A 19159-nucleotide genomic window follows, 5' to 3' on the forward strand; every position below is an offset into this window, starting at 1 on the left:
AATCTTTATTGAAAACATAAGAAAATGATGTCTAAATAATGAATCTAATTATGCTTACAGTTGTCAGATTGGCATTTCTTACTACTAACGTTTGGATCAGAAATCCCCGGTGAGGCATTTTTGTGTTTTAATGAATATAATGGTTTCGATAGTGGAACCCTTAGTACTGAGCATCCTGTTCACCAATAATATATATTTTGTTACATTACTTGGAGATAAAGTGTACATCTTCAAAAGCACTTAGAGTACAACAGGAACACATTCCTGAAATGAGGCAGTTGTATATTTACCAGCCCTTATGTAATTCACACTCCAATTTGCATGGAAAAAAATAGAAACTGCTTATACATGTTTTAAAGAGGAATTTACATTTAATAAATGTTTACAAGTATTTTCATAAACTATGTTTATGACAGTGTTGGCTTCCTATGATTGATTACTCAAATGTCCCCTTTCTTCAAATACAGATTGTACAGTTGTCTGTTGGAGTTATTTATATTTTCTAGTATTTATGATCTGCAAGGCAGCTTAGTTACTAACATTAGTTATAGCTATTTCTGTAGATATTTATCTGAGGCACAAGTTTTTGACACATTTCTTTTTCTTTAACAGGCAAAGCATATCTAGAGCTATAAAAATGTTGTCTGATATAGAAAAATATGTGTATGCTGTGACTATTACCTAGGAATTCTCTAGTGAAGATATAGCTCTTGTTCCTGTGTGAACTTTTTAAACTGGTTTAAAAAATGCCACAGGAATAATATTAAAGGGAAATTACTCTTGTCCGTTTCCTATTAAAACTATTATAGATAAATGTACTAATAATCAAGTTAAGCATTTCTACAGTGGGAAAGGAAAATTTATTGTGTTTATGAATTTAGGCCTTTGCTTGTGCAGTAGCCACTTTTTCTCCTGTAACACTTTGTGCAAGAATTTTGCATAATGAACAGCAGCTTAGGTCCTGATATTCTGTGCCACATGGTCAAGTTTGTTTTGAATACTGATTTATGCATTATACATCTCATATTGCACACTTGCTTGTGCAAGCACTTGTATAGTTGTGCATAGTGAGTAGTATTCTTTAGTTGTTCCAATAGTTTAATATTTACACTGGAAGCAGCTTTCAAATAAATCAAGCAAAGAACTAGTCACCGTGCTAATACATTATTTCAGTAATGCTCATGGACTTCTGTTCTTCTAACAGTGAGTGCTGCAGCTTGGTCCCATCTTCCTTTTCTTCTGTCCTCCCAGTCTTAGGTTTCGTTTAATCACACTGCTGTTAGAAGCCCATTGGCTGTGTTGACCAGTGTGATATGGTTTACCACTATCCATAATGCCATTATATCAGACGCAGCTTTCAGATGTGGGTTGGCACACTCAGCTGACAATATGTGAGCAACAAGACCAAAGTGTGTAGAGTGTAAACGAAGAAGAAAACATAACATAAAAGTAAAACAGAAGGATTTATAACAAGTTCCAAAATAGGAAATGTTTTTTGACATTCCTGAAAAAAGGGCATCAAAGATGATTAACAATTTAGACTCAACATTAATAATTTGGGCATATGATCTTAGGATGGTAAACATCCTGCATGTGGAAACCACACTGTCAAAGGATTGTAGCCATGGGATTTAAAGTAATGGCAGTTCGATGGTATTCTGGTTTCTGGCCTTGAGGGTCCTGAAGCCTGGGATATGTCTTCTATTAAAAAGCCTTTTATTTACACTATTAAATAGATTTTTACACTTATATGTATACCTTAATATAATGATGATAATGCTAATATCTGGCAGTGGAATATAAGTGCAAAGGAAAACTACTTGTGATCAGAGTGTGGTATACAGCAATTCGACCCAGTGACCAAGATTAATGAAACTCAGATGGGTTTTAATTAGTGCAGCTGTAGTCATCAATTATCTAGTGAACACAAATATTGTTATATTTTGGAAATTCTTGATTTATTTTATTCCGTTAGCCAGTAGATTTAGATGAATGAGCTCTCATCATAAACATTCTGGGGAAAACTGCCTGAGGCCATGGTTTATTATTTAGGATACAATCAGCAAGAGTGAATGCTACTGAACAAAAACATTGCAAACCGGTCTCAGCATTAATTTGGAGAATTTGTTGAAATGTGTGGCCTTGTATAGGTCGTCAAAAACATTACAGCATCTCATACAAAATACAGAACACTTTGTCAGGCGGGGAATGTGCAAGTAATATTGTCCAGCAGATGATCTATAACAGAATGTCACTGCATGTACACTTAAAGCATGTATCAACAACATTTAATTTGACACTTAATGTGGTCTTCTTTTATTATACTTTAAGTGCATGTCTTAGCATACTGTATCATGGACAAATAAATATGAGGGGTGGGGCAGAGCTTAAAGATGACAACCATTTGTAAGGACAAAAAAATTCAGAATCTAGACCTTATGGGGGTTCATTCGTTTTGCAAGGCACTTCTTTAAGTACACTCTGGGGAAAGATCCAAGTAGGGGGGAAAGGGGAAAAATGCTGAAAATACACTCAGGCAGAGGATTTTGCTGGAAAACTTCTTTCAGTATTGACAAAATTCAGCCACTATTGTCAAACAGGAAGAGAATATAATAATAGGACAGTGCCAGCAGCTATAATTTTGAATTAAGGACTTCCAGATGCAGAATATTTTTAAATTAAACATTAGACTGCTATGTCCTTTGGTGAACTCTGCTCACTTTGGCAATGTGCTTTTCATGATTCGTGTAATAGAGGGTAATTTGTAATAATTTTTTATTCACAGAAGCAGTACTTCTGTCAATAAATGTAATGTGTAAATCAGTCATCACGGAAGTGGGCTTGAACCATTTATAGTATCATGGCAGCATATTCTTCAGCATTTGTTCTGTAAAGTTGCGCTATGTGAGTGAGGAAGCTCAGGATTACTTGGGTAGATCATTAGTATCCTGTATGAAATGCCCTTCTTGTTGCATTGTTCGAGTGTTTTGGAACAGATGCACTTATGTAATTAACCGAACTTTGGTGGCTTAAGGACTCTGATTGAAAACTAAAGCTTTGCTGAAGCAGCCTCTCAAGGAACCATTCCCTGATCTATGGAAATCATTCATTGGATTGAGACTAAGTCAACTGAACACAGAGTCTACTGAAATCAGTGAGACAAGTTAGATTCCCAATCGATTTCAGTGGGAACTGCTTGACTCATCATCTGGATCGGACCCAAAGAGTCTTATTTTACATATGCATGTGACAACTGATGAGCTAGGTGTATGCAAATAATTTACTGATCATTTACACTCAAAGTGTTGTGCCCTCTGGTACAGAAATGTTAAATGGTAAAAGAGTTATAGTAATACCACCACTTAGAAATATCTTATCTCCTTTGAAGTGGTATATAGCAATTTGGTACTCCCACATGGGCATAACATGTTTTTGCACAAAGATCCACAATCTCTGAAGAGCCTGTGCATTATGGGGAATTGTACTCTGAAATGTAGCATGTGAGCATGACCCAAGACTCTTGGAAAAAGCACCAGAAAGAAGAGATAATAGTTATTATTTCTATGGAGATATGGATCAGTTGCCCTAGTGTAGAAAAGCTTACATAGTAGCAGCTACTCTAGTGCCAGCAGGCAGAGTGTCTGGCTACCCAGCCTGGGGCCATGGGGATACTTGTGTTTGACATCCTCATTTCTCTCTAGCAGCTGTCATTTTGACAATTGAAAGATGTAGCAATTTCCTTTACCATGCATTATTTTTATATCCCCTATTGTTTTTGCACATGACCTTTACCTCCCCGTTCCCCAATTAGCAGATGAAGAGTTGCTGTTCATTGAGCAGAGGTGTTCAGACCTAAGGGAGAAGAATATATATAAATTTTTGGTGCATGCTGTTGTGAATGCTCATTATTCTTTATCACTAATGAAATAACCCTATCACTTTAACCTTTCTTCATCAAACTAACCCCAGATATCAATGAGACAGGGCTAGAACTGAGGTCAGGATCCCCATACTTAAAATCAGTGGACAATAAACATTTCTAGTATTTACTTTCTTTTTCGACACGTACTTATTCTTGCCTCAAAGCTATAATCATGTGTTTAACAACCATTCTCTATTTTCCCAAAGAGAATAGCATTTTTACACAGCTGCTTTTTTGCTTCTTCTTTATTTTTGTTTAATTTTTGAAGCAGCTGGATTATGCATCTGTGTGAAAGAAAACCTAGAGCAAAGAATAGAGGGGGGAAACCTTTAGAGAATCCTTTGGGGCCATTCATTTCGTTCCTGCTTAGTTTATGCTGGTGATGAGCAGGCTTTCTCTTGCATGGATTGGATAAGCAGAGCTATTTCTCAAAAAAAAATCACAAAATGGCTCAGCCTGTTTCTGAATTGATTTGCAGTAGGTCGGAGGGAACTGCATATTCCAGAGTTTTCTGGCAGGGAGTGGGTCCCCTCTTCCTGGAAAGGAGTCTGTGAGGGCTGTGACAACAGATTCGTACTCAGATGCCGAGGCTTAGAATCTGCAGCTGAAAAGTCAAGGCCAGTGGGGCCCTAAGATAAACCTTGCAGTCACTCAGAGGCAATATTCAAGTATTTTGGGAAAGATTAGTGAGCATGCTAACGTGAAAGGGTGATGGGCCTAGCATCATTAATCCAACAGTAGGGTGTCAGGTTAAGAAGGTGTTGAGAAACATCAGATGCAGCAAGACATTGCCCCCCCCCAAGCAAGAAGATCTGCCTTGAAGGTGTACGTTTTTCGTTCACTTTGGAAGGAAGAAGATATATTCAGTTTCTAATTAACTTCTTATAATTAAGCCAGCTTTCCCAAATGGGCACTGTTCTAACTTTGCTTGTTTCTTTTGCCATTTGTATTCTATGTGTGCGATAAAGCCAGCCTAGCTGGTCAGCTTGAACTTACTAAAGCCTTTTGGTTAGAAAGACTTTGCCTGTTCCTCCTGGCAGGAGGGGCAACAGAAGGGCCAAGACAGTTCTTATACTCGGTGCATTGTGTTGCACCCCATCAAGTACCAGAGTGGGAAAGAAACCTTCGTTCCTTGGGTTTTTTTTTTTTCAAAACTTGCAGTATCATCACCAGCAGCAAGATAAGTGATGAGAAAGGAAGCTGGAAAGTATGGCAGGGAGGTGGATTAGAAATATTTGCCTGATTAACACAGGCAATTCAAGGGTTCATAATGGACCTCAAATTTCAGGAGAGCATTATAGGGCTCCATAACTCACACTTCTTAATCTAGAAATATGAGTTTCAGTACACTTCTTGTTTATGCATATATGCATAGGAAAAAGAAAAGTTGAGAAAGAACAGGTATTATTTGGCAATTAATTTTAGTATGTGTATCTGGAGTAAGGGGAAGCTACTTTATAATTATTACCAAGTGGATTATCAATTGTGGTATGTAATATGTGTAGTAGAAAATACTGTGTGCATTCCTTTAAAAAAAAAACCCCCAAAATGGCTCACATGTGACAAGGATAGCTGAATTCTGTTATCTGCACGTATTATGCAAATATAAGCAGTTGCTGTATGTTTTGGGTCATATAATTTATTTTACTTCTGCTAGCCTTGGCCAGAACACTAGAAAACTTCAACAAGTCCTCTGACCACTGCAATTTTACAAGTTATCATCCACATATGTCCAAGTGTTACCTTTGCCAAGAAATTTGGTATTTTAGTGATCTATTTCAGTGAAGCCTAGATGTTACAGTCAACACAATATTTTGTGGCTATATGGCTCTTATCTGGAACCACAAGAGCATACCTATATCTCCTGCATGCCAAATCCAAATATTATGTGGTGAATGGGTATGTAGGGCAGTGATGATGAACCTTTTAGAGATCGATTGCCCAAACTGCAACCCAGAACCCACTTATTTATCGCAAAGTGAGAAGACTGCAATAAAACCTGAATACTAAGGTTTTAGTTTATTAAAAACAACTCACAGCCAGTCCAAGCAAAAATATATGTATTCTTGGCAGTGCTCTGACCGGCCATGTGAAAGCTCAGATGAGTCGCAGCTAATGAGTCACGGCTCATGATGTCATCGCCTGATGCTGCTACTCCTTTCCGAGCATGTGCATGGCCCCTGCGTGCGTTGCTATCTGATTCTCGGCTGCTGGGGTGATGCTGGGGCGACTTGGCTCGCGTGCCAACAGAGAGGACTCTGCATGCCCGCTGTGGCACACATGCCATAAGTTGACCACCACTGATGTAGGGTTCTGTGTTATAGTTGGGATTGGCGTTTGCCACCTGCTCTCTTCAGTAGAAAGCAGAAATTTAAGAGTCATCATGCACTTAAGAGGCATTGACTCTTTATGTGTTTTAGCAATACAGAAGTTAATTCTGAGCTGACTTGACATCCTGTAAAGTTTGCATATGTTGTTACCTTCTTGTTTCTCCATCATTTGGAATTTTAATGGGAAATGGTGTCTGTCTCAAAAAGTTATGGTTGTGGACAGCAGGCCAATCCTTAATCAGACTGTACAGAACGTTTAAAAAGTGAAGAACTGTATATAAAAGCCCAGAATGTCCTCCAGTCTTGTTCATGCATTTTCATGTGTATTCCCTGCACCCACTTGGTTGCTCTCTTAAAAAACAATTGCACAGGATATGTGTAGAAACGCTATGGAAAGTCTAAACATCCCTCTGTTTATACAAGGTGCTTCTGCATGTTTGGGGGCATTTCTTGTTCCTGTAGCCCCCATACCGTACCATTACCATTCCATTCCATACTCTACTATTAAGGAGATTGCCTAGAAACCCGGGAGAGGCATTTCCAAAGCATAAAGGAGTTTCCTCCAACCCAGAGAGCCTGAGGCTAGAGTCTTCATAGCCAGATACCCCTACTGTAATTACCTGCCCAAGGCAGCATCTGTCTAATTCATAAAAGTGCCAATATATAAATATGATGTTCTAACAAGACTAGACTCCAACTAGTTACAGAATCAACATGTTTGCTTCACTCCCTTATGTTGCAGAATAAACATGGAAACCTATAGGATAAGAATCCTATCCATGGAGTTTGTCTACTTTCATGCACAAAGTCATGAAAGCACACATCTGTGTTCTGTTGCTTTAGAGGGATATTAAAACACTAACAGGCAGATGATTGGTATTTGAAAGCTGCTCATATCTGGGGATGTGGTTTTTGATTTCTTATTGTGGAAGGATTCCTCAGGATATCAGCTTTGGGGATTCCAATACAGATAATTCCTGATGGAGATAATTATACTTTCTCTGCAGAAGTGTTTTTAGATAACCACACCACAGAAGTTCCTACAATTTGGGATAGGGGCTAGATGTAGGAGGAAAAATTCATTCTGCTAGTGATATCAGTTCCAATGGTGAATGGTCACAGTTGGATACAACTCATTATTTTTGTATCTTTACCTAGATCAAGCAATATGATCTATAAAACTTAAAATTAAGAGTCTTCTGAGATTCAGTACAACACAACCCAGCATTTGAACATGAGTGGTACTGAACAGATATGGGGTGATGGATGATGGGGTGAATTTGTGCAGGAAAAGCAGTGTGCAGGAGGGGATGCTGAAAAGTTTTTCTGCCTATATTTCATATACGTACTGTTCCCCAGCAGCTTTTCTTCCAACAAACATCTGATTAGAGGCCCTGATTAGATTAGAAGCACTGACAGGACAAACGCAACTGTAAAGAAACGTAAACTGTAAAGAAACGTAAACTGTAAAGAACTTGTGGGGAGCACAGGCATGGCTGGGGGAGAGAAAAGCTCAGCATTCCTTTCTACCTATTCTTTGTATCAAATCACCCCACCCCATTTTCTGCCTGGTGTTATATTTGTTCGAGATGACCAGTGTTCCAACGCCATCCATCATGTCTAGTTAGGCTCCAGAGTAGTAGTAACAAAAATAATCTATCATAATCTGAATGGTTACAGTTGTATAGACTACTAGTATGGTGTAGCCATAGTATATCCATTTAATATAGCCATGGGTTAATTTTGCAATAAATAGCTTATAGCTATTTATGTAATATAGACATACAGTATCTATATGATATGCATATGTTTGTTCATGCTTGTAAGTCCAATAAGCTACTTTAACTTTTATGTGGCATATGCTTTAGCAGATAGTTCCAGATTGGAACTTTTTGGAGAATTCCCTCCTGTTCATTGTCAAATATTCACACATTTGGTGTAATGCATTTTTCTTTTTTTAAAATTCCTGAGATTCTTCTCAATGTGTTTCAACATAGAATACAATTGTTTCTATAATGTTTATTGAAACTGAGATTTAAATTCAGCCTCTTCACATTTTATTGCTATTTGAATAATTTCAGTGAAATCAAAAGCACTACTCAAAACAAATACTTGTCTGTACTTGTTAATACTTGTGATCCTGCATAGCATTTTGTGGAAATGATAAGTCATTGAGTTGCTCCTAAAGTGGCAGTTGACTTCAGTAGCAGCAGGATTTCACCATTCCAATCTTGAAACATCATGATATTATTAAAATATGCTGTATTATAGCCACTATTTTTAAACTGATATGCAATGTAAAAAGCATTGTTACTCAAAGTGCTAATTTGCTGGTGGAAACTGGCTCCGAGGAATTTTAAAGTTAGCAGTAAGCTGTTTTTAATATTGGCACTTTGGATTATCTGAACATGAAAGTTACAGAACCTAATAATTATGTTACTGTTCTTTTTTATTCCTTTTGGAATGAAAAGCACTGCAACATGAACAGTGAAACGAAAGCTGCATTTGCTCTTGTGCTATCTAACCAAGAGGAGAAAGCTTGCTCTTTCTCTTACATAGTCTAAAGTAAGTGCGTTGCTGTATATTTACTGATCACATGTAAGAAGATAAAAAATGTGGTTTTACAGGTCCTCAAAAATTATTTTATTTAACCCAAATGATCACCCTCACATTGCATGATCTAGTGACCTACCATGTTAGCACTTTGTCAGAGATGATGACAAAATCCCAAACAAGATGGTTGTTCTCTGCTTATAACACTAAAATGTCTTCTGATTAGAACCTCTCCCTTCTCTCCATGAATAAATTGTTTTCGTTCTAATTTTTTGTTCATTCTCTTGAAGAAATAAAGGCAATCCTATTTCCTCTTACAAATTATCATAAATATTGAAGAGGCAGATTTTTCTTAGATCATTAGCATATCACGCTGCGACCCACACCAGAATGTACCATTAACAAAGCAGCCTTCATGTAATTAATGTAAATAATATGGAACTACAGCATGAGTAACCCAGTCAGCCTTGGCAAAAAGCATTTGTCATAACGCATCATCTGAGGAGCTCAGTCTCAATTCAAATTAAACTTCATGGGTTTGCCCCTTTATTTTTTGCTTCTCAAGCTATAAATTCCTGAGGAACGTGTACCTATATGGAAGAAAGCAATCCGGAAAGCTGAAATTAAAATTTCATTATTTACTGTGCTTCTGCAGCAGAGGACAATTAGTATCTTCATAAAACTAGATATGTAGATTCTAAGGGCACATCTGAGGCTTCTCCTCCTCCTCTCACTCGTGCACTTAAAAGTGTTTTCTGTCCTCAGCTGCTGCCAGCAAATCTAAAGTATGGTGTTATGTCTGCCATTTGCTACTATTGCCCTCTGACTCCAAAACACAGAGGAGCATTGTAAATTTTTCATGAAGAGGTTTCAGTCTGTAAAACAGCAAACTGGAATAATGTTTTAAATGCAATCATTGTCAAGCCTGAACAATGTAATTTATCAAGAGAGCAGTTTGTACTATATAATAAGTTTCATATATTAATACAATTTTTCATCTGATGTCAGCCTCCTGATTTATGAATAGCCCATGATCTAAGGTGATCATTGAATTATAATTCAAGTAATAAGCCAGGAACAAGACACTGCACTGCTACCCTGCATTAGCTTACGTGCCACCAAGCCAATTTACTAAACAACCGTGGGCTAAATGATACAGTTTTTCTAATTCAAAGAAGGCACTCGTTAATTAGATAAAGGCTAAAGCTCTCATTATTTTTAAATGATTTAAGAATGGGTAAAGATCTTACAGCTTATACTGCAGCTCTAATAGTTCTCTGCTTACTGCCTTGTAATAAGAGTATTAAAGACAGATGGCCCATGCTGATTTAAACCAATTACAACACTTAATGTATACTAGTAGCAGTGAGTATTCATAGGCACATCAGATGTTAATATTCTACATGCTGCAGTTAAAAACCCTTTTTATTAATGTGATTTACAAGTAATTTGTTTCATTTTCCAGATTTTGGAGGTCTGCAATCAGAGTTGCATCTATATGATAAGGGACCACTTTTAAGCAGACACAACTTTCCATATCATCCAACACGTTTAAATTCAGTTTTCTCCTCTTGTTGATATGGGTCAGATCAATGTCTGTAGACATTACCCTGGCCCCTTCAGAATATATTTTACTATCCACCAAATAGCAAATGCCACTGCTCCAAAAAGTGGTGATATCTATGGAAAAGATAGAAAAGGGAGCATACTGTGTATTGTATTTACTTAGGCAATACCTTGGCAACTAACTCATTTTACTTAGTCTCCTCCTTTTAGTCTGGAGTAAGTTCCACTGATTTTGGCAGTGCATCTTGCAAGGCGAGTGTTCTCAGGATGTTTGCCTTAGGGGATGTATTTAACTAGCAGGACTTTCTAAATGGCATTTTGAAATGATTCAAAAGTGACTTTTGATTTTATAAATAAGCATGCAGGAACAGAGAGCTCATCAAGAGCTCCATTTCCTTTCTGTTAAGTAGAGATATATCAAGTATAATACAATTTTCTATGTATGCAGCCTTAGTTTTAAAATTAATTCATATTGATGCAGTTTGGTAGAACTGTTACATCCTTTACTTGATATCTTTTCCTGCCATGACTTTTTCCCTACTTGGTTCAAGATTGAAGTGCTTCTATTGAGGTAAAGTAGCCTATTCAATCACAGCTCCCCTCAAATTGTCTCCTTGTTCAAACCATCCATTTATCTCTTCTGTCCATAACCTTAACAACTTTCTTGACCATGAGCTTTTCTTTTGCTATATCTCAAAAGCTGGGTAAATTTGCTCTTTCCTCTTCCACTTCCTTGCCATCAAGTATTGCTGTTTCATATCTTCAGATTCTAATGTCTTCCTTCACTTTTTAAAAGCCCATATTGTCTTTAAGATTTAGCCCATGGTGCAATTGACCACAGCTGAAGGACACTTTAAGACATGCTGCCAATTTGCACATTTACTGAACATGAAATCTGTGCAAATGTGGAAGATACCAGTCAACTGCTGGTGGAAAGCATCCTTTTTTTAGTGATTTCATATGAGATTTCTCTTTTGTATTTTTATTCAGGTTCCAATCCTTTGCATACTGTAAAATAATATAAGCCCTTCCCTTAAACTCAGTTTTCCGAGCATATGGATCATGAAGAGTTACCAGTACTGGAAAATGTGCTGTATGACTGTTCTGCAGATTGAAAACTCTGTAGATTCCAGTTTGCTTGTGGATTGCTTTATTTTTTTAATTATTATTTAAAGGTAATGGTTCTACCAGTAATGGGAGAGCAGCTAACAAAAAGTAACCAGGTAATTCCCTCCAAAATACAATACAAACAACTATCAAAATACATGTATATTTTCCCAAATAACTCTTCATCATAATTTAAATTTATTGCATGGATTCCATATGTATTTGAGACCTGTATGCTTTATGACAAGAGCTAAAAGGCTAAAGATATGATTAATCCATTGTTGTTGTTGTTGTTTTACATTTAAATTTACCTTCCGACTGGATGTGTCCATGGTGACTACAAAGACATACAAAATCATTGATAAAATTACAGGCCAGAATTATTTTAAACCCCCTATAAATATGCACTCATCCTAGTGGCAGAAGCAAGCTAATCAGACCACCCCAAAAGCCTTCTGGAAGGAGGCTGCCTTGGCCTGGCATCAAAAAACCTATAGAAGAGGGATCCAATGTTTCTTCCTCCCTTGACTCTGCATTGGCCAACCATTATGTTTGTAATCTGGCTGTTGCATAGGAAGAGACCTATCAGCTGTCCTTGAAAATAAACTTTCTAGCTACATCCATTTTGTTTGCTGTGTATCTGTCTTCAGCTTTCATCTTCAACGGCATTTTTCTCCTGGTATAGGTCTCTGTTCCTGTTATTTCCTGTCTATCTTACACAATTTATGAGTTAAGCGTGTAACAATATTGTCACTTTGCAGTGTGGGTCTATCTGCAAGAGTCCAGAGGCATGCTTTTAAACGAGATTTTTGTGTGTAGCTCTATACTGAACCAGAGAAAACAGAAATGAAGGTGTTTCTGCTGCCCCCACTTTTGTTTTAGAGGCAGAACAAGATATGTTATTAATGGAACCTGAATAGAACAAGTTATTTGTTATGGTAACTTTTTGACCTATTTAATAAGTACTTAAAGCAGTGTAGTGCCGTTTTTATTGTATTCTGCAGTGTACAGTTATGAAGTGTGGTACATAATAAAATAAAAGCAATAATGTGGATATTTCAGAGGGATCCATCAGAGCAGACCTGAAGCAACATATTTCATCTGGTTTGTCTGGCTCTGAAGCCTTGCAAGTTATAGCAGAAATAACTAGGAACAATATTGTGGTTATGACTTCTGATTGTTTACCACTGTAACCAGCTGAGTTCTTTATGTGCTTATTCTTTTTGAAGGATGGGAACATTTCCCCAAATAACTTCATTAACAACTTCCTCTGTTTAGCTGAAGGTGGTGTGGTGTGGTGTGAATGAGTACATGTTTCTCTTAGAAGTTTGTGCTTTATTAATTACAGTAAAGCCCCATAGTCCTAAAAATGCAATGTAATTTCTTTGGCTGAATTTTGGTAAGATCTAGGAAAGCAAGGATATTTTAACAGACTAGTTACAGTCTGATTAATAAATCATGTAGGTTACAGAGGTCCTGTTGTGATCATTTGACTTGGTTTCTGTGAGTGCTGACCAGAAGAACAAGAGAATCGGTTGCACATACAAACTTTTTGCTATAATAATGCAATAATTAAAAAGTGCTTATTTCAAAGTGATCTGATCTGTTATCTAATATGAAGGGTGTGATTCAGAACTATTCTGGACAAAAAAGTGTTCCCATTAAGTACAAAGAAGTAGAATTCGCACTCTTGGAGCAATTATATGATAGAAATTCACCCAGATTTTATACCAGTTTAACTGAGATATTCGCCCCAAATAACTGGTATAATAGAGTGTAAGATTTGTGAGAATTATCTTTTACAGAACCCTAGAATCTCCTTAAAAAACTACAGTTCTCAGAAAGGTCCAGCCTGTAAATCCCAAAGATTGAAATATTTAATAGTCCTGACGTGGCTAGCACTCATGGCACATATGAGGTAACCAAACAGAGGCATAGCACTTAGTAGGGACCCTGGAGCCACTACACTTTGGCTGAAATTAGAACTTGGGTGGTGCATTTTAGAAAAGGGAACAATTCTCTGGTCTGTCCCATTGATCGGCTCATTTCTCGTTAGTTATATGCAGCTGTTCAGCACATTACACAAAACAAAAGATATAATTAAGGTCATTTAGGTAGTATTAGATTCCAGTATCAATGTAATGGCTACTGAGTCAGAGGATGTTTCTGGTAATATAAAAGGAGAATATACATTGTTTGTTGATTCAACCTGCATCCTTCCGTGTCTTCAAAAAATGTCTGCTTCATATGGTCGGATCATCAGAACAAAGTTTAACCTCATCCAAAATTCTGTTGGCAGAGTGGACAACCAGTGGCCAACTCTACAAGCAGGCTTGTAGGGAAGTCTACAAGCAGGACATGAGCACGCTAGCACTCTCATGCTCATGTTCCCAGCAAGTGGTGTTCAGTAGCTTGCTGAAACATATAGGCACTAGTAACTATTGATACCCATATTCTTCATGAATATATGTAATCATCTTTTTAAGCTATCCATGTTTGTTTCCATTGCTATAGGATAGAAAATTCCTCAATTGCTTCGTAAAGTACTTCTTTTAAAACTTCAGCTTCCATGGATGGCTTTGGGTTCCAGTATTATGAGAGAGGGAGATGCATAATTTTATACCCATTTATTATGTGTTCCCTTACTCTCCTTTTTGCTAAGCTAAGACTCCCCTCCTTGCAACAATGTAACTTTTTTTCCATAAGCTGGTTCGTCATTTTGGTTGTCATTTTCTGTACCTTGTCCAGCTCTGTAATAGTCTTTTTTGAAGGCAGAACCACACACAACATTGCAAATTTGTGTGAAGACACTATGATATTGGAAGTTCTATTTTCCATTCCTTTCATAATAATCTCCAACATGGAATTTGCCTTTTTCCCAGCAGTAACATGCAGAGGCTGTTTTCACTGAGCCATGTACCATAACCTCAAGATCCTTTCATGGTCAGCCACCACAAGGTCACACACCCAACATTACATTAAATTAAAAGTTTTTGTCCCAAAGAGCACTTCCTTGCTTGTAACCACACCTGCCATTTTAATACATTTAGAGCCACAAGTGTATTCGTTCTGCACATTTTCAGTCTAAATTTGATTTTGTTACATGGGGTTGCACCCACCCTGAAAAATTTGGAGGCCCGCTTTGTCTATGGAAGCATTCGTGGTAGCAGTAGCCAGGTGTGTCTTTTATCTCCATCTGCTCTCTAACACCAATCCAGTATCAGCTATGCTCCTTGCCATATATTTATTTAGTTGTATATTCTTATATCCCCAAGTGAGGAATAGAATCTGGATCATCTGTGTCCCAGTCCAACACTCTAAACACTATAACACTCTAACTCTCCGTTGTTGTTTTTGCCATTTAAAACCCAAATGATTTGGGTCCAAGTTATTTAAAGCATCATCTACATCTCATGTTTTAAGATAACTTAGGAGGCCATACACTGTTGTAGTGATTGTGTCATCACATTATCTCCAGCATAGGGCAAACCTATGAATGAATGTCTTCCAAAATGTCCTGTCCTTCACAGTTTTGCTCAGCTCTTGTAAATTCAAGGCTATAGCTTCCCTTCTGGAGTTAATCCATCTCATGATTGGTCTTGCTTTTCTGCCTTCAACTTTACATAGCATGATTGTCTTCTCTAGGGAATCTTAATATTGTTGAGGCTGGTGGGCAAAAGAGAGAGAAGGCATTCTCAATATCACCCACTACCGTATGGAATTTCTTCTTGTTTTTTTTAATGAATTGTGTTGTTTTTATGTTGCAAACTGCTCTACCATGGTCTTGAAAGGCAGTTAAGAAATATATACACAAGTAAACTTAAATAATTTGATGTCATCAGCAAACGTTACCACCTAAGTGTTCCCTCCTAACTCCATTTCATTTACAAGAGCAAGTCATACAGAACCTGTAAGTAAAATGCACATAAATATCAAGTATAGATGGAAGTATATGAAATTGTTGATAATTATGAAACTAAAAGTCTACAGTAAGCATAGTCACTACAGGTAGCTTGTAAACCAGCTTTTCATTTCACAGAAATTAGCATAAAGTTCTCCTATGTTAAAGCCCTGATTTTCAACACATGTATAGCATGTAAGCCTGATCAAGGATTATGTCATTTCTAAATAGAGTTAATATGTTTTTTTCATATAACCACAACTTTATACATACAGAGCAAGACACAATCCTGAATAAAAGAGAACAGAAAAAGAAACCCCAACAGATTGGACCTCCAGGAAGTGCCCTGATGTTAATCAGAGCAGTGTGCAAGACAGAAAAGCTGATAGTCAGAAATTGCTCTTTAAACTAAGACAGACTGTCAGTCTTTAGGAATGGTGGGGAATGGCCTATTTATGTAATCAGATACTAAAGCTGGGAAGAAGCTGTCAGGCACATTCTTGTTGTGTAAGCAGCAGGCAAACTGTGCTTTATCTGACAGACAGTGTGTAAATCTGTCCATGCAAAAATCCAAATGTTTAGTTTGCTTCTAGTCACTGTAATAATCTGCTTATTTTCTTCTGCTAGAGCGATGACATCACTTAGCAGAATGCACCACAGACAGGAGGCCTAGATAAGGCTATGTTACTGTCAGTCATTCACTTCTTGATTGACAAGGAGATAAATAGAAATCTACTGAAGGTTCGCTTCTAGCTAAAAGAGCAACCAACACCTTCAAATAAGTATATGAACAACAAGAGGTCTAGCTAGAATTTTCAGTTTATACTGATCCTCCCATGTGAGAAGAGAGAAAGGATAACTTTTAGAAAAGTACATTATAATCCATGTGATGGATGCTGATGAGCAGCATCTTGAGGTAAAACTTTAGCTCCTATGAAAATAAAATGCAAATTTTCTTAAAAAAAAAGCACAGAAGTACTGATAATCAGTTTGGCGTCCCTGGTGATAAAATGGGATTAGTATGTATTTTGACTTCGATAAAGTTATTTATGCCATTGTACTGATATTTTGACAGATTTGAAAGTAACATTTTGAAAGCGAATGACAGCTAACTTAGGGGTATTGCAGCCTTCTGGTTCAGGGACATTTTAATCACTGTGTTAATGCTGAACTGAAAGTGGAATGCTTATCAACAATAATTTTGGCAGTGGCAAAAAGCAGTTCCCTTTTTCAATGTTTTGGTGGTAATAGTGGGTTTTTTTTTGCAGTTACATCAAAAGAGAGTGGAAGTGTTTGAATGAGATTTCTTAGTTATCTGATTGGCTGGAATTATCCATTGAGTAAGTTCTGCTCTAACTCCAAAGTGGCTTTGTTTGTTTGTAATGTTATCAGCATCTCTAGCCAATCACATTTACTGCATCATGACTTGCTGGAATGATTTTAGAAAGAAGAAAATGTTTGTACACAATAAGGGCATTGAAAATAAGTGGTTATGTTCTTCTGGATCTTCCCTTGTGACAAATCCTGATTCTCTTTTCTTTGCTAGCACACAAATATGTAAGCTCAATAGTAGTGGCTGGGTCAGGTTGATATCTATTTGTTGGTTTCCAGAACAAGGTCATCATCATGATTGAGGGAGTTTAAGTCTAGGTCAGGTTTCTCTGAAACTGTGTCTTATAGCACAAAGAGCAGCCAGGGGAGAATAAGAGTCATAAATGGTTCAAGATGAAGGAATCTGCATTTGCTGGCACCACAAAGCCATTAGATCAACTAAAACTCACTTATTTAATAAGGTTGAAATAGGCTTTCTTACTCATTAGAAAGACTAGGATGAGAAGCCATAGAGTAATGTCATTAAAGCAACAAGGAAGGGTAGAAATAGTGTGCTATTTGCTCTTTTGTACCTCTGCCTCTAGAACTGATGGGCCTGGGTTTTAGACTCGTTTAGGTCTCCCATTCTGTTGTTCCCCGAGTCTCAAAGGAAAGCCATTGACATCTGAGAAGGTCAAATCTGTGCAAAGAGAGTCTGGCCTAGGTAAAACAGTCAAGTCTGGGCTGACAGTGTTGTATTGGGTATGTAGAATTCAATCAAATGGGGACAAGCACCCATGAGAAGCTAAAGCAGAATGTTGTTATTATGTGCAATCAAGTTTTCTCTGACTTATGGTGACCCTATCAATGAAACCCTTCCAAAATGTCTTGTCCATGACAGCTCCATTTAGTTCTTCCAAGCTGGAGACTGTGGCTTCCTTTATGGATTCAATCCAACTCATATTTTGTCTTCCCTTTTGTGTTCTGCCTTTGACTTTCCCTGACATGATTATCTTCTTCAGTGGGTCTTGTTTCCTCATGATGTGTCCAAATTATGATAAGCCTCAGTTTTGTCACAATACCTCTTGTATAAAGTACAGCTGAAACAGGACCACGGAGAGCTCAGAGTGAGCTTTGTTAGGTAGAACTCTTTCTTACTAGAATTATAAGATAATGTCTTACCAGCATGCTAAACCCTATTGAAGCCTTACATCTCCATGCTTCTTTCCCTCTGGAATTCCTAGTGCAAATTAACAGGAAGAAGATCAAACGGTGTACAACCTTCTACTTGCCTTAGCCTAATGGTCTGAAACAGCATAATTTTGGTAGCATGAAAATGTCATGGAAGTAGGACTTGTCAGTTAATGATTTAAAATGCTGTTCATCACCTGTGGTTGGGATAGTCAAGCAGGGACTAAAGAAAGTGGGAGTGTGGTCTTTTAATCCTCAGAATGTAGCATTAAAATCAAGCTTTGGGAATTGGTTATCATTCAAACCTTCACATGTGATTTTGTTGCCTTAAAAATATTCTGAAACTCTCCATTTCTTCCTAGCTTATCATAGACTTGCTTCTGTAATCATGAGATTAAACATGAGTCTGTACAACAGTGGTACTTGAGCAGAACACTCCATACTTAAGCTGAAGGAAGAATTTGGAATTATGACTATAATGCTGGTTTCCAAGATATATAAATCCCTTTGCTCTGTAAATTCCAACCTGCCTGAGAGATAATGCAACTTACTACCAGCATCCTAAAGATGTTTGCCTTTTGGTATTAGACAGCTGAATGGCCATGTCTTTGATGTTTCACTGTCAACTAGTAGTGATATAATAAAGCTACTGGACCACTGAATTGCTAAATAAATAAATCCTTTTGATAGAGAAGATCAAGTAAATACTGGGAACTGGAAGCAGCTTGCTTCTCTCTGGGGAGAAGCCTGTAGTATCAAGATGACCATAGCCCCAGGCTAAATTATTTGATCAGTCTGATCTACTTGCAAATCTAGAAAAGAAAAGAAAACAAACTCAAAGATTCTCTGTTGAATTTTGAAGAGAAAAACTCAAGTCATTTTCCTGAATTTATTATGAATATTTTCCTTTAAATTACATTGCTGGGACCATTAACATATCATGAATTCAGTACTAAATGGCATCAACATGTATGTTTTTGGCTGCTTTTGAACTTGGATCCTGAATAATGCAAAATTCTGCTTACTGAAAGCCCCCCAGTATACCAACATCACAGAAAAAAATGGTGTTTCAGTACTTCAGTTTTAAGACTTTCCCACCCATCTTTAATTCCCTTCTTCAGTACTGTTACCACTAGAATTCTACCCAGTATTTCTTTACACTTGTTGAAATATGTTTTCCTAATCTCCAAGGTAGCTCAATTCCATGAATCACATTATACTATGATAGGTATTGCTTTAGGTCCCCATTCCTATTAGCTCATCAGCCACTTTGTTGTG

The 19159-nt window shown here is 37.3% G+C and overlaps 1 protein-coding gene across 2 annotated transcripts in view; it reads left to right on the forward strand.

Moving 5' to 3' along the window:
* Positions 1-19159, forward strand: part of ZNF407 (zinc finger protein 407) — a 334032-nt gene that overhangs the window by 206318 nt on the left and 108555 nt on the right. The window lies entirely within an intron of this gene.

This window comes from Varanus komodoensis, unplaced genomic scaffold (genome assembly GCF_004798865.1).
Source record: "Varanus komodoensis strain SLA01 unplaced genomic scaffold, ASM479886v1 scaffold17, whole genome shotgun sequence".
Taxonomy (NCBI): domain Eukaryota; kingdom Metazoa; phylum Chordata; class Lepidosauria; order Squamata; family Varanidae; genus Varanus; species Varanus komodoensis.